The sequence below is a fragment of the Aquarana catesbeiana genome, linkage group LG05, assembly GCF_042186555.1.
Source record: "Aquarana catesbeiana isolate 2022-GZ linkage group LG05, ASM4218655v1, whole genome shotgun sequence".
Taxonomy (NCBI): Eukaryota; Metazoa; Chordata; class Amphibia; order Anura; family Ranidae; genus Aquarana; species Aquarana catesbeiana.
In genome coordinates this window covers 525,453,495-525,469,823 of record NC_133328.1, presented here as the reverse complement: position 1 = coordinate 525,469,823, position 16,329 = coordinate 525,453,495, and positions in this window count along the sequence as shown.

The following is a 16,329-nucleotide window of genomic DNA, read 5'->3' as shown; positions in this document are numbered from 1 at the left end:
TCAGGAAAGGGGTAAATCCTTCCGGGGCTGAAGTGGTTAAGTAGTTTAACAATAAAAGTTAGTGAAGCTGCCCCCAGAGGTGGGGTCACTCTGTTAGAAGGTGGGTTTATTCCGCAAAAAAAGGTGTGAGAGAATTTCCCTCTGTCATAAGTGGTAATCAAGAGGATTTCCAAAAAGCCCACAGGATCAAACACCTCCACTTTTTCCAAGAGGCCTCTTAAGCAGAAGTTATTTTTCTATAATTTACTTTTAAAAGTCTGTAGTTGGAGGTGACAATGGTCCAATATGTGCTGTAAAGGATTTCACTGATCTTCCACAGTACCAATACTAGTTTTAGCCCCTGTGACTTTATCTTCTAGTTTATTTAAATCTTGCCAAATCAAAGAAATATCTATCCTAACTTTGTCTATCTAAGTGGTTAGAGTATTCTGGCAAGTAGTAATAGCTTCAAGTACTTTTACCATGTTGGATGGAGATTGATTGTCTCAGGATCTCCCAGCATGGATTCAGCACCATCTGTGTCCTCCCAACAGTACTTATCTAGCCAGCCAGAGACCACAGAAGCACACTTTGGAGGTGACATGAAGGGTTGAGGAGGCAGAGGATGACTGTGATAATCCAAGGTACTGTTTTTGGAAGAGTATGACATTTGCTGTAATTTGTAGGAAAATGGGAAGGCTTAATGCTGTGCATAGTTGCAGCTAGACACAACTCACCTCATGCATTCAGCCTTCCAATTTCCTACAAATTACAGCGACTTTCATACTCTTCCAAAAGCAGTACCTTGGATTATCACAGTCATCCTCTGCCTCCTCAACCTTCATGTCACCTCCAAAGTGTGCTTCTTTGGTCCCTGGCCAGCTAGACAAGTACTGTTGGAAGGGCACTCTCTCAAAATTGGTCTTTTTAATCTGTTTGTAATCTAAATTATTTTATTATATGCAGTTTTAATGATTATTTTTAAAATTAATAGATAAGAGATTTTATTGTACTTAGTGTTGTTATGGCATTGTTGTTATAATTTTACTAGCACCTTTAAGGTCCAATTAAATTTTTATATTTTCATATAATCTAGAGTACTGGGATGTGGTATGGTATACCTATCAATTAGTCCAGTTATCTTTTATGATCATCATTTCCATAGATAGTGCTTCCTCCTTGAGGCTATAAGCTTATTTGTTTGCTTATAATCAAGATTTTGTTAACAAATCTAGTATACAAAGTAGTAGTAAAATCCAATATAATTTTGAAAAGTACACTTATAAAGTTGAGTTTAATTAGGACAAAAAAACTATGATTTACTATATTTGTCATATAAAATACAATGGCACATTGTTCTCTTTACAATTGGACCATGAATACTTATTTGGACTTGCAGCATAATACTGGGCAAGAAAGTTTTAGTTCTAAAGGTTGTTGAACCGTGAAAAACAATCTAAGGCCGATTTGCAAATAGCATGGCGCTGCAGCTTGAAAGCCTATGCTAGCAAGTTGGAATGATATCATTCTGAGCATCTGCACCAGTCCTCCTTGGAGAGCACATACTAATCATCTCTCTTCATGGTCAGTAACCACATAAGTAACCACATAAGGACCAGACGATGCCAGTAGTTTTGGTTCTGTCGCTGTTATATGTTTTCCTGCAAAGAAAAGCCTGCCAGACAATATTCGTCAACCTTGTCTTTTGGTCTACACTCGTGATTGGGGCAGATGTTTATTTTCCGTCTGCCCTATCTGTCAACGCAACTGCAGCCTTCAGCTGGCAGTGGGTGCTCGTAATAATATCAGACCATCACATAAACTGCTGGTAGGATTCCTCTTGTGACTAAAATCAGTTTATGGCGAAAAACATTTATTCTTCATTTTGATAAGCTCTTAACAAATGAAAATGTGCTTTCTTCGATTTTTGCCAAGCTTGGGCCATGTTTATTTCTAGCTATATGGGTCACGAAGGATTCCCAGCTGTTAGACAGGCTCAGTAGTGCATTGCTGCACTCCACAACATCTGTTTCTCCAAAACAGTATCCAGCTTTTAGCACTCAAATGGAGGCTACACCATATGCCAGCAGACCACTTAGTTTTCACCTTGGGAACCAACTTTACACCAGTCAAGGTAGCAGAAGAAGAACTGAGCTTTTTATTGGTACCAGGCTGCAGTCAAATCTCTACACTTAACCGGTGCTAACTACTAAATATAGTTGGATAAGTTTGGGCACAAGCCACTGCGCATTTAAATATTTATAGAAGAAAAAGTTTGTTAGAATATCAATTAAAAAGGTTCTAGTTTTTATGTTTTTAGCATAAAAACAAAGAAGATAAAAGCCTGACTTGAAAATTCTTACAACTTGGTTAATGATAGTTCTTCACCACGCCAACAACAAATAGGCATAAAGTGACCCAAGCATGGTTAGCAAATACAGTAGATGTCACTCGTAATAACAACTACAGATATATAAGTTAATACTTTTTCTACCACCAAAAGTATTTTACAAGGGATTTTCCTTATTTACCATGACTTTGTTTACCACAGTGAGACAGGTAAATTCCTGCTCAAAGTAAGACCAGCATAGAAAAAAAAAAGAAGCCAATTGAGATTGAAATAAATACCATATTTATCGATGTATAACACGCACAGGCGTATAACACGCACCCCAATTTTAGGAGGGAAGTTTAAGGAAAGAAACTTACATTTTAAATAAAGAACTTTGAAGCAAAATTAGGGTCACAGCTCATCAATGCACCCTGCTCAGTGCCCATCTGCAGCCTCTAAACTGCCCATCAATGCACCCTGTTCAGTGCCCATCTGCAGCCTATAAATTGACCAACAATACAACCTGTTCAGTGCCCATCTGCAGCCTCACCTTTCCCATCATTGCAGCCTCGCCAGTGTTGGATTATCCCTGCTGTCTCAGAGGGAAGAGGAGGAGCAAGCGCTGCTGAATTACACAGAGCCACAATCTCCTGTGTACCCAGCGCTCTGTCAGTCACAGCCACGCCTCCTGGCTCTGCTCATATGATAGACAGAACAGTGGCCCAAGGCGGGATTACACAGGAGATCATAGCTCTAAGTAATTCAGCGGCTCTCGCTCCTCTTCCCTCAGAGACAGCAGGGATCTGTGTACATTATGGACCCACGATTTTCCCCTGATTTTAAGGGGAAAAAAGTGTGTGTTATACGCCGATAAATACAGTATATAGACACTTTTTTGTACAAGTGTCTAGTTCTGCGGGAAGCTAAATACGGCTTCAATATTTGGTCATTGAAGTCTATACCGTCTGTATTTAGATTATAGCCGTGGACCAGTGTTGCCAACCTACCAGATTTAAATTTACTGACACAACAGTTACATTTTTTTATATTTTTTTATATTTTTATTAAGTTTTATCTAATTGATATATTCTTAACCCAATTTTGATATTTAGCCATTTCCGGTGTCACGGGGAACGCTATGTGCGCTATACGAGCTGTAAACCCTCCTTAATCCTGTATCCCAATGATTTGCCTTTCTCCTGGTATGTTTGGAGCGCTGTCATGGTGACAGAGGATGACGTGGTGGTCACATGCTCTGGACTACGTATAAGCACAGAGAACGAGATGAGGAGAGAACAGGACAGAGGCTTAGTTTCGTTTTGAGGATATACCGCGTCATCGCGCTGAGGCGTGATGACCCGTAAGTCACGTGGCCTCTATCTTTAACATCCATTGGGAGGACGTGATAATCAGATGGAGGCTTGGTTCCTCAGCAGTTTCTCTTCCCAGGATTGGTATAAAATCAGTCACATGATCCGATAGGAAGTGACGTGACGCGGAAACCCGGAAGTCACGCCGCACAGGTGTCCCCAATGGAGGTTTTTTGTATTTCTAAATAAATAGCGCAGAAGATGGCAGTCTAGCTTTACCCCAGTTGAATTCTTAGGAGACGAAACGCGTCGGGTGGGTGACGCTACTACAGCCATCAGATTCACTGCGCTAATCTTCTATTTTTGTTCATATGAACTGAATTTTAAAAGCCTGAATTTTTATTGGAAATTTTAACCTTAACAATAAAATTTGCAGTTATTTGGATTTTACACTATGTGGAAGCCTTTTTTCTCTTTTCGATCATATATGGGCTAAACTGAATGAGCGATTTTCGGAAGAGGACTCCAGTGGACAACCGAATACGGCCCTCCTTTTGAGCAGGATCGGGTCCCAGTGTTGAAGACTTTAAGTCGTGAGGCCTCCCGTAGCTCCTACTTCAGGATTGGAGACAGCTGTAACCCTACCGTTTGAACGGTGAAAGCTTATACGACTCACCGCTAACGGCTTGTGAGTCCACCACGTCTGGTAAGGGCATTTTACTTACTTTCCCTGTGGTTAAATATAAGAAGAATTACCCTGGATGGGAATATGTATACAATGGTGTGAGATCGATATAGATGCCCTGCGATCATTTTTTCATCTGGATGAACTGTTATAATCCCAGAGACTTGTTTAAATTTATATATTTTTCACGTTTTCACAATGGAGCTTTTTTCCTTTAAACAACATTTATAGTTATGGTTTCAGGGGACTGTTTCAAACACAGTCACACTTTCTTAAGAGAATTGATATTATAGTACTCACAGGTGTTTTTACAAAGCCTTTTCTTGTTTATGGTTTCATTGTAGTTTTGTGTTGTTGATTTAGATGAAATCACGGTTTACACACGAGTAATTTATACTGATGTCTAAATTCAGATAATATATGTGTTTCATTATAGTGCTACACTTTTATTTTCACACCCTAAATTTACTGGCAGAGCCAAGTTTTTACTGGCATTTTCAAAAGTTATAAAATTACAGTTTAAGTACAAATTCCAGTATTTAGGCTACAAACAAATACAATATGCAATTAGCAACAGCTCAGGGACAGGACTCAGGAGGGCAAGAAAGTAGAATGGGCAGGCACACACACACACATAACATTGAAATTGACTCTCACAGTGACACTGACAGCAGTGTGCAGCAGCACAGATGATGATGATACCTCACTGACATGACATGTCCCCTCCTGAGTCACAGTGGCAGTCTCTCTCCATGCCAGGTGGTCCCTTCAATCCACTCCAGTCCAAACAGCGACACGCTCAGGCACCGCCTCCTTCAGACTTGCCCCCTGCCGGCGCTGCCCGAACACACTGTAGCAGGCACTCGGATGGTCTCGGCCAGCATCAAAGCCATATTTTTTACTGGCAACCTTTTCTGGTCACTGGTATTTACTGGCAGGAAAAAAATTGCCTGTTTTTTACTGGCTGCCAGTAAAAATACTGATAGTTGGCAACACTGCTGTGGATGGAGAGAGGCTTTCCAACTACACCAGACGCTATGTGAATTTGGACCATCGTGTCTGGGTGAATGTAAGACAGGATAAATACATCACGTTTGTCCTTCTATTTTACTGCTAGTAGTTCTTCATTAGGCATGCAGGCTTTCTCCCCCTTTTTAAGTGGGGTGTTAACAAGCCTTTGGGGAAGCCCCTGTGATTAGGTCACATAGTGCCGCAGCAGCCAATTTATTTTAAGTAACAAATCTCTAAAATGTGGCATGCTTGCTTAAAAGTTTTCCCCGTACAAATTGTGCCAGTAGCTTTGTAAATAACAAACGCATTGTATAGAGCCAATTGAAATAAATATATAGACACTTTTTTGTACCAGTGTCTAGCTCTGCAGGAGGCTAAATATGACTTCATCATTTGGTCACTGAAGTATACACCTCCCATATTTAGATTATAGCCGTAGACATATAGAGGATTTTCAACAACAAAAGCTGTCCACATACAAATGGTACCCCATGTTGAACAAGGGTCACAACAAGTCCCACATAACCCTAACACTGCTCTTCATGTAGTCTGGGCACCTGGGAGGCTCCACTTGACTGTCTTTTCCCTCATAAAAATGGTTTGTATAGCCAGTGGCCCTCTCACAGAGCCTATACATTTTGACCCCATATCCGGCGCCCTTGCTGGGAAAATATTGCTTGATTGCAAGCCTGCCAGTAAAATGTACAAATGACTCATCTATGCAGATGTTTTGTCGGCACGTTTACACATCTGCAAATTTCTGAGACAGGTAAATTATGAGGGCCCAAATTTTGTGGAGTCAATCATAGTCAGGGTCACCTTGGGGCTGACAGAGGTTATTGTCACTGAAACTCATAAAATGCATTATTATCTCATATGTTTTCCTGGCCGTGGCAGTTAGGAACACGGGTGTATGATAAACCCGGACTGTGGACCAGTATGACCACCTGTAAACCAGGAAGTTCTGCGCCGCATAAAATTACTACTGGCTGGTGTGCAAGTGGTTAAAACACTTAGGAAAAAGTCATCCTTTATTTGCATACATTCTCCTGATCTGGAATCTCTTGGGATGTAAACTAATCTTTCTGTAAGAAAATCTCAATGCTGAAACCTCCTGCTGTGCCCTCTGCTTGCCAGAATTAGCTACCTAAAATATTGGGGTTTATTTACTAAAGGCAAATCCACTTTGCATTGCAAGTGCACTTGGAAGTGCATTCGCTGTAGATCTGAGGGGGACATGCAAGAAAAATAAAAAACAGCATTTTTGCTTGTACATGATTGGATGATAAAATCATCAGACTTTTATTTCAGATCTTTCCCTCAGATCTAAAGCGACTGCACTTCCAAATGCGCGTGCAGTGCACTTGTAGTGCAAAGTGGATTTGCCTTTAGTAAATAAACCCCATTATGTAATGGGAGATTGACAAGACAGTAAAATGTATGCACATTGAAATAAACAGGTAGTAGATGTCTTGCTTTTTCTCACTCCTTATCTGTAGTTGCAGTGCAGATTGCAGACAGGTTTAGGGTAAACAGAGCAATGTTTACACTCAGAGGCGGCTCTGTATTAAGAGTACTGGTGTCAGTGCTGGCATGCTCTCAGTGCTGGTGTCTGTGTACTCTCAGTACTGGTGTCGGGGCACTCTATCTCAGTACTGGTGTCAGTGTGCTCTATCTCAGCGCTGGTGTCAGTGTGCTCTATCTCAGTGCTGGTGTCAGTGCTCTGTCCCTCTCAGTACTGTATTCACATAGAGCTCCTTGAACTCAGCCTCATAAAAGAGAAGGGGCTGTGCAAACCTGACTGTAAACACAATGCACATGCACACCCCCCGCAGGCACATTCACACACACACCCGCAGGCACATGAACACCCCCCGCAGGCACATGCACACACCCCCGCAGGCACATATAACTTCCCAGTCACATTTACCCCCCCAGTAACCCCCACGTCACATGCACACCCCCACAGTTGCATGTACCCCCACAGTCGCATGTACCCCCCCACAGTTGCATGCACACCCCCACAATAGTATGCACACCCCTTAAGTCACATGTACCCCCCCACTGTAGTTCTGGTGGAGTTTTAATGACCGGAATGGAGACTTGGCAGTGCCCTGGTGGGGCGTGGTGTTACAGAGCAGAGTGGAGGAGGAGTGACTGTACACTGAACGAGGCGGGCACGAAGCTCCGCTAACTGTACTAGGACTGATGTATGAAGATAGCCAGAGGCAGCTCATTAGGCAAACTAGGTGGCTGCGAGGCCCCTGGGAGGGCGAGGCCTTAGGCAACCTAATTAGAGAGCCGCCTCTGTTTACACTAGCTTGGGATGGACCTGGGATGATGTTTTTAAAGCACAGAGAAAGAAAAAGCTGACATATTATTGGTACAGTCTTATACAATGGGGCAAAAAAGTATTTAATCAGCCACCAATTGTGCAAGTTCTCCCACTTAAAAAGATGAGAGAGGCCTGTAATTGTCATCATAGGTATACCTCAACTATGAGAGACAATATTAGGAAACAAATCTAGACAATCACATTGTCAGATTTTTGAAAGAATTTATTTGCAAATTATGGTGGAAAATAAGTATTTGGTCACCTACAAACAAGCAAGATTTCTGGCTCTCACAGACCTGCATCTTCTTCTTTAAGAGGCTCCTCTGTCCTCCACTCATTACCTGTATTAATGGCACCTGTTTGAACTTGTTATCAGTATAAAAGACACCTGTCCACAACCTCAAACAGTCACACTCCAAACTCCACTATAATGGAGACCAAAGAGCTGTCGAAGGACACCAGAAACAAAATTGTAGACCTGCACCAGGCTGTGAAGACTGAATTTGCAATAGGCAAGCAGCTTGGTGTGAAGAAATCAACTGTGGGAGCAATAATTAGAAAATGGAAGACATACAAGACCACTGATAATCTCCCTCGATCTGGGGCTCCACGCAAGATCTCACCCCGTGGGGTCAAAATGATCACAAGAATGGTGAGCAAAAATCCCAGAACCACACGGGGGACCTAGTGAATGACCTGCAGAGAGCTGGGACCAACGTAACAAAGGCTACCATCAGTAACACACTACGCCACCAGAAAAACAGGTCCTGCAGTGCCAAACGTGTCCCCCTGCTTAAGCCAGTACATGTCCGGTCCCGTCTGAGGTTTGCTAGAGAGCATTTGGATGATCCAGAAGAGGATTGGGAGAATGTCATATGGTCAGATGAAACCAAAGTAGAACTGTTTGGTAGAAAGACAACTCGTCGTGTTTGGAGGAGAGAGAATGCCGAGTTGCAACCAAAGAACACCATACCTACTGTGAAGCATGGGGGTGGCAACATCATACTTTGGGGCTGTTTCTCTGCAAAGGGAACAGGACGACTGATCCGTGTACATGAAAGAATAAATGGGGCCATGTATCGTGAGATTTTGAGTGCAAACCTCCTCCCATCAGCAAGGGCATTGAAGATGAAACATGGCTGGGTCTTTCAGCATGGCAATGATCCCAAACACACCGCCTGGGCAATGAAGGAGTGGCTTCGTAAAAAGCATTTCAAGGTCCTGGAGTGGCACAGCCAGTCTTCAGATCTCAACCCCATAGAAAACCTTTGGAGGGAGTTGAAAGTCCGTGTTGCCCAGCGACAGCCCCAAAACATCATTGCTCTAGAAGAGATCTGCATGGAGGAATGGGCCGACATACCAGCAAGTGTGTGACAACCTTGTGAAGACTTACAGAAAACAGTTGACCTCTGTCATTGCCAACAAAGGATATATAACAAAGTATTGAGATGAACTTTCGATATTGACAAAATACTTATTTTTCACCATAATTTGCAAATACATTATTTCAAAAATCAGACATGTCTGATTTTCTGGATTGTTTTCCACATTTTGTCTCTCATAGTTGAGGTATACCTATGATGACAATTACTAGCCTCTCTCATCTTTTTAAGTGGGAGAACTTGCACAATTGGTGGCTGACTAAATAATTTTTTACCCCACTGTATATGTGTCCCCATCATTAAAGGGGTTGTAAAGTCTCAGAAGGCTTTTTATCTTAATGCATTATATGCATTGGGATAAAAAGCCTTCTGTGTGCAGAAGCCCCCCCCCCAGCCCCCCTAATACTTACCTGAGCCCCCTCTCAATCCAGCGATGTCCATGAGTGCCTTGGCCATCTGGGACTCTCCCTCCTGCTTGGCTGAGACACAGAAACATTGGCTCCTGCTGCTGTCAATCAATGTCAGCTAGCCAATTAGGAGAGAGAGGGATACACGGAGCTGTGGCTCGGGTGCCCCCATAGCAAGCTGCTTGCTGTGGGGGCACTCAACAGGAGGGAGGGGCCAGGAGTACCAAAGAGGGACCCGGGAAAAGCAGGATCTAGTTACTCTGCGCAAAAACACTACACAGGGCAGGTAAGTATGACATGTTTGTTATTTTAATAGAAGAAAATACTAGACTTTACAATCACTTTGAGGGCTCATGCACATGGCTGTAAAGGGCCTGTACAGCATCCAAAGCCGACGTAAACACTTGGGAATGACTGGGAATCACAGCTGCTGTGTACAGTCTCCCATAGACATCCATTAGGGAGTAAAGAACTTGTGCATGCACAGATTAATGCTCCAAATGCACACTTTTTTTATTCAGAGCATTCATCCGTGCAGGTGCCTTACACAACCCCCAATACCCACTTAAAGCAGCATCTTCTAATTGTTGTCAATAGGTGGCTGTATGCAGCAACTGCGTGTAGGCAGATGCCTAAAATGTTAACTTTGCATTTACTAAATCAGGGTTAATGTTTGGTGATGCAGGAGTTAATACTCAGTGCTGGGGTTTGCCTTCCCCTGCATGTGTCATTTCCAGCTTTTGTAGTGATATATGCTGGAGTAGGGCAGAGGATGAGAAGCAGCCAGTGAGGAAGGAGAAAAGATTTAATTAGACTGTACATTGGAGTTACCCTTTAGCAGGATGCTGGTATTGGTTCTGAGGACCAGACGATTGATGGGACTACACCATAGGTGTGTGCAGTCTATTGCATTAGGGTGTGCACCTCAAAGCTTAAACACACATGCCTTTCTTTTTTTAAATTGTTTATTTGTAAGTTTTTCAAGATATACAAATGTAAGCAAACATTTCAAACATTAAGTATAATGTCATAATAGGTAAGTAAATTTGCACTCATTGTAAAGTAGAAGATAGTGGAAATTGTCAAAGTGCTCAAAACACTTTGACAACACTGCGTATTACATCATGGTTCTAAAGATAGACTTATTGTGAACAGACTCAGCATCAGAATAAGTGGTATTCATTTCACCTAAATCCATAAGGATTTAGGTGGTAGACAAACAAGCAAACATTATGGTGACATGGATTGTGTCTCTGTGTTGTATTCAGATCAGTCCCATTTCCCCCATATACAGTGCCTTGAAAAAGTATGCATACCCCTTGAAATTTTCCACATTTTGTCATGTTACAACCAAAAACATAAATGTATTTTATTGGGATTTTATGTGATAGACCAACACAAAGTGGCACATAATTGTGAAGTGGTAGGAAAATGATAAATGGTTTTCAAAATTTTTTTTTTAAATAAATATGTGAAAAAGTGTGGCGTGCATTTGTATTCAGCCCCCCTGAGTCAATACTTTTTCTAGAACCACCTTTCACTGCAATTACAGCTGCAAGTCTTTTTGGGGATGTCTCTACCAGCTTTGCACATGTAGAGAGTGACATTTTTGCCCATTCTTCTTTGCAAAATAATTCAAACTCTGTCAGATTGGATGGAGAGCATATGTGAACAGAAATTTTCAAGTCTTGCCACAGATTCTCAATTGGATTTAGGTCTGGACTTTGACTGGGCCATTCTAACATATGAATATGCTTTGATCTAAAACATTCCATTGTAAGCTCTTGCTGTATGTTTAGGGTCGTTGTCCTGCTGGAAGGTGAACCTCCACCCCAATCTTAAGTCTTTTGCAGACTTTAACAGTTTTTTTTAGAAGATTGCCTTGTATTTGGCTCCATCCATCTTCCCATCAACTCTGACCAGCTTCCCTGTCCCTGCTGAAGAAAAGCATCCCCACAAAATGATGCTGCCACCACCATGTTTCATCGCGGGGATGGTGTGTTCAGGGTGATGTGCAGTGTTAGTTTTCTGCCACAAATAGCATTTTGCTTTTCAGCCAAACGTTCAATTTTGGTCTCGTCTCACCAGAGCACCTTCTTCCACATGTTTGCTGTGTCCCCCACATGGCTTCTTGAAAACTGTAAGAAGGTCTTCTTACGGCTTTCTTTCAACAATGGCTTTCTGCTTGCCACTCTTCCATAAAGGCCACATTTGTGGGTTGCATGACTATTAGTTTTCCTGTGGACAGATTCTTCCACCTGAGCTGTGGATCTCTGCAGCTCCTCCAGAGTTACCATGGACCTCTTGGCTGCTTCTCTGATTAATGCTCTCCTTGCCCGGCCCAGTCAGTTTAGGTGGACGGCCATGTCTTGGTAGATTTGCAGCTGTGCCATACTCTTTCCATTTTCAGATGATTGATTGAACAGTGCTCTGTGAGAGGTTCAAAGCTTGGGATATTTTTTTATAACCTAACCCTGCTTTAAACTTCTCCACAACTTTATCCCCGACCTGATCTGGTGTGTTCCTTGGCCTTCATGATGCTGTTTGTTAACTAAGGTTCTCTAAAAAAACTGTTAGGGCTTCACAGAACAGCTGTATTTATACTGAGATTAAATTACACACAGGTGGGCTCTATTTACTAAGTAGCTGACTTCTGAAGGCAATTTGTTCCACTAGATTTTAGTTAGGGGTATCAAAGTAAAGGGGGCTGAATACAAATGCACACCACACTTTTCAAATATTTATTTGTAAAAAAAATGTAAAACCATTTATCATTTTCCTTCCACTTCACAGTTATGTGCCACTTTATGTTGGCACATAAAATCCCATTAAAATACATTTACGATTTTGGTTGCAACATGACAAAATGTGGAAAATTGCAAGGGGTATGAATACTTTTTCAAGGCACTGTATTGTCAAATCTGGGCAAGGAATTGTCTATAAACAGCTATAAGGAGCTCCATCCTACGAATATCAGCAGTGGCTGAGAGAAGTTGTGTAAAGGTAGGAGGAGTGGTAGCCAACCAGCATTGCGCTATAACACGTTTGGCCGCTAGTAGGATAAATGGCATCAATTTGTTAAGGGGCTTAGGAATTTTCGGAAAAGGTAAGCTAAGTAAAAGGTGTATGGGTTGGAGGGGAATGGGGATTTCCAAGATTTTCCCCAGGAGACCATGAACCTGTGACCAAAAAGGGGTAATTACAGGGCATTCCCAGAATATGTAATAATGGGTGCCCAGAGAGGAACCGTATCTCCAGCAATGACTATAGGGTGACAGCTTGCGAGCTACTAAGAATTCTGGAGTTCTATACCAAAACATAAGTAGTTTATAGGCAGTTTCTCTCTGGGCCACACATCTAGAAACTTTGGAAGTGGCGTCCCAGATCTCTCCCCATTCACCTAGGGAAATAGACCTATTGTATGAAGTATCTGGGACCACCTCCTCATGTAAGAATGACTGTGTTCAGTGATAGGGGAGGCTGTATAGAGAATTTTGTAGATAGTGGAAATCTGGTGGGGTTCATGGAGGCCTCTGGAACATAACATTTCAAATTTGGTAGGTATATCTAGAGTTGTCTGTGGGATTCTAGTGGTGAAGAAATGTTTAATATGTAGGTAAGAGTAAAAGAGCGTTTTTGGGATCTTATGTTTATATTGCAAGTCTGAGAAGCAAAGTAGTTTGCGTGTCACTGGATACACTAAGTGTCGGAATTTGGAATATGCCCGCTTGGGTCCACGGCAACATAGCGTTGTAAGATAGGCTATCAGGAATTTCTGGGTTAGAGAGGATTCTTACTAAAGATGAACACAGGGATGATAGGGAGTATTTAGTGGAACAACGTTTCCAAATTAGGAGCATGAATAACATTGGGTTCAAACAGACCTTACGGAGCTGAGGGGTAAATTTGTCAGAGGAGAGCCACAGCATACAACAAGGATGAGCAGGGACCATAATTCCCATCTCTATTTCTGACCATCTGTTCGGGGCGTATCTAGACGTCCAGGAGGTAATAGCTCTCAAATGTGTGGCATAAAAATATGTTACTAAATCAGTTGCCCCTAGGCCCCCCCTTGAGCGGGGGGTCAGGAGAACTGAGCCGGCTATCCTATGGGAAGCATTGTTTCACACACCGTTTAAGAAATTCCTATGAAGCTTTTTCAGTTGGGCCATTGGGATTAGTACTGGGAGAGTCTCAAAGAGGTACAGCAATTTGGGGAGTATAAACATTTTAAGGACATTAATCCTCCCAATGAGAGATAGAGGGAGCTTCGTCCATGATTTCAGTAGTCTGTTAATTTCTGCAAATAGGGGGATGAAATTTACCTGATAAAGTGTGGAATAGGAGGGGGACAAGCGGACACCAAGATATTTAAGTGAATGAGAGCACCAGTGATATTTAAAATTACTTTGTAAAGACATAAGTGTGTCTGTCGGGATATTTATAGGAAGGACTTCAGTTTTGGTCGGGTTGATTTTAAAACCTGAGAGTTTGCCAAACGAGTCAAGAGTTGCATGGAGTGATGGAAGTGAAATATGAGGGTTTGTGATAGTTAGTAATATGTCATCCGCAAAGAGGGACAGTTTGTACTTTTGATGTCTCAACGCCACCCCCCATATATCAGGATGAGAAAGGATGGCTGCAGCTAGAGGTTTAAGACTGAGAATAAAAAGTAAGGGTGACAAGGGGCAACCCTGTCTGGTGCCATTACTTAGGGGGAATGGCGTTGAGACATGGGAAGCCATCTGTACCTGGGATGTAGGAGTCGAGTACAGTGCCTTTAAGGCCTGTATAAATGGGCCTGAAAATCCATATTTTGACGGTGTGGCAAACATGAATGACCAATTTAATCGGTCAAATGCTTTCTGTGCATCTAAGCTTAATACGATAGCAGGTCTTTTGGTTTTGGTCAGAAGGTCAATAAGGTCTATGGTGCTCCTATTATTATCCCCTGCATGTCTAGTGGGTAGAAAACCTACTTGATCTTTATGTATTAGTGATGGGAGTAGTAAGGAGAGTCTATTTGCTAATATTTTAGTGAAAATTTTGCAATCAGAGTTTAGAAGGGCTATTGGGCGATAGTTGTCGGGTAGCGATGAGTCCTTATCCGGTTATAAAAGCATGTAAGAATTGAGTGTGGGGGGGTCTTCCCATTCATCAGCGAAGCAAACAAACAAAGCCACCATATGGGGAATTAAAACTGAAAGGAACTTTTTATAGTAGAAGTAGGGGAGTCCGTCAGGGCCTGGGGATTTGTGGGACAGGAGTTGGTAAATGACCATAGTGATTTCTTCAGCAGTGATATGTGCGTTGAGTCCCGATCGATCGTCAGAGGATAATGTGGGTAAATTTAGGGAATCAACAAATGTGTCAAAATTCTCTTGAGTGAATTGAGGCCCTGGATCTGTGGATAGGCAAATGTACAGTTTCTGATAAAAGCCGCCAAAAACCTTAGCCATAGCCTGAGGACAATAAGTGAGGTTGCCATCAGGCTGTGCCAAAAAGTCAGGTATAGATGCATGGGGTCGTGGTTTCAGTTTATTGGCTAGCATTCTGTGAGGTTTGTTGGCAAACTCGTAAAATTTTTGTTTTGACCAAAGCATGGATTTAGTGATCTTGTTCAGATCTAATGTTTTAATACAATTTCTCAGAGAGGTTACAGTGCGGAGGCGGTCCATTGTGGGGGATCTGAGTAGGCCCCTTTCAGCTTCAGATAATTGAGCCAATAGAGATGAGCGTTGAAGGGCTCGATTTTGTTTGAGGTGAGATCCAGAGGCGATACACTCACCTCTGAAAAAGGCCTTGTGAGCCTCCGACACAGTGGAGGTCTCGGACACCGAACCCTCATTGAGTTGAAAGAATTTGGTCAATTTTTGTTGTAGGTGTAATTGGATTGTAGGTGTGTTGAGAAGAGACTCGTTAAGACGCCAGGTGTTGGTGCAGATAGGAGGAGATCAAGGGTTATGGGTGCATGATCAGACCATGTGATCGGGTGTATGTTCGAATCTACCATGTATGTCAGTAATGGTGCCGAGATAAAGAAATAATACAATCTCGTGTATAGTTTATGGGTTGGGGAAAAGAACGTGAATTGTCTGGCAGTTGGGTGCTTCACTCTCCAAGTGTCAAACAGATTGTGGGCCGGAATCACTCTTCGAAATGAAGAGGATGTTTTTTGCACCAGGAGAGAAGGGGTGTTTTGAAACAGGGCAAATCTTTCTTTGCATGGGGACATACAAAGATTAAAGTCCCCCCCGATGACCATAAAGGGTTGGGAAAAGGGTTGTAACTTTTCAAAAAACTCCTCTAGGAACCTGAGCTGTCCCGAGTTGGGTGCATATACATTAGCAAGGGTGAAGGAAGTATTCATGTGATCACAATTCAGGAGAACATAACGGCCATGGGGATCTAGGTAGGAGGATTTTATACGTATGGCAGAGGAGCGTTTGATGAGAATGGCCACCCCAGCCTTTCCAGAAGGGTTTAGAGGCTACAAAGGCAGTGGGGAAGTATTTAGATGCAAATTTAAATGAGCCCTCTGCCTTGAAATGTTTCTCCTGAACCATGATCACATCTGCGTTAGAGGATCTGAACTCCTTCAGTGCTAGCCATCTTTTACGCAAAGGAGTTTAGGCCTTTAACGTTACATGATAAAAAGCTAACAGCCATAGCTCAGCAATGTGGAAATAGCACGTATTACTTTCATAAAACATAAGTTGTGTAGATACCATGATTTGGAGAACTTGTGAACTATAAATATACATTTAAATGAGCATAATTGAAATGAAAAAGTGGAAACACATCTGTGTTTCTTGAGTGGATCGAAAAAGGATCCGAAAAACAAAAAAGAACAAAAGAATTTAAAATAAAATGTATATGAGAGTCAAA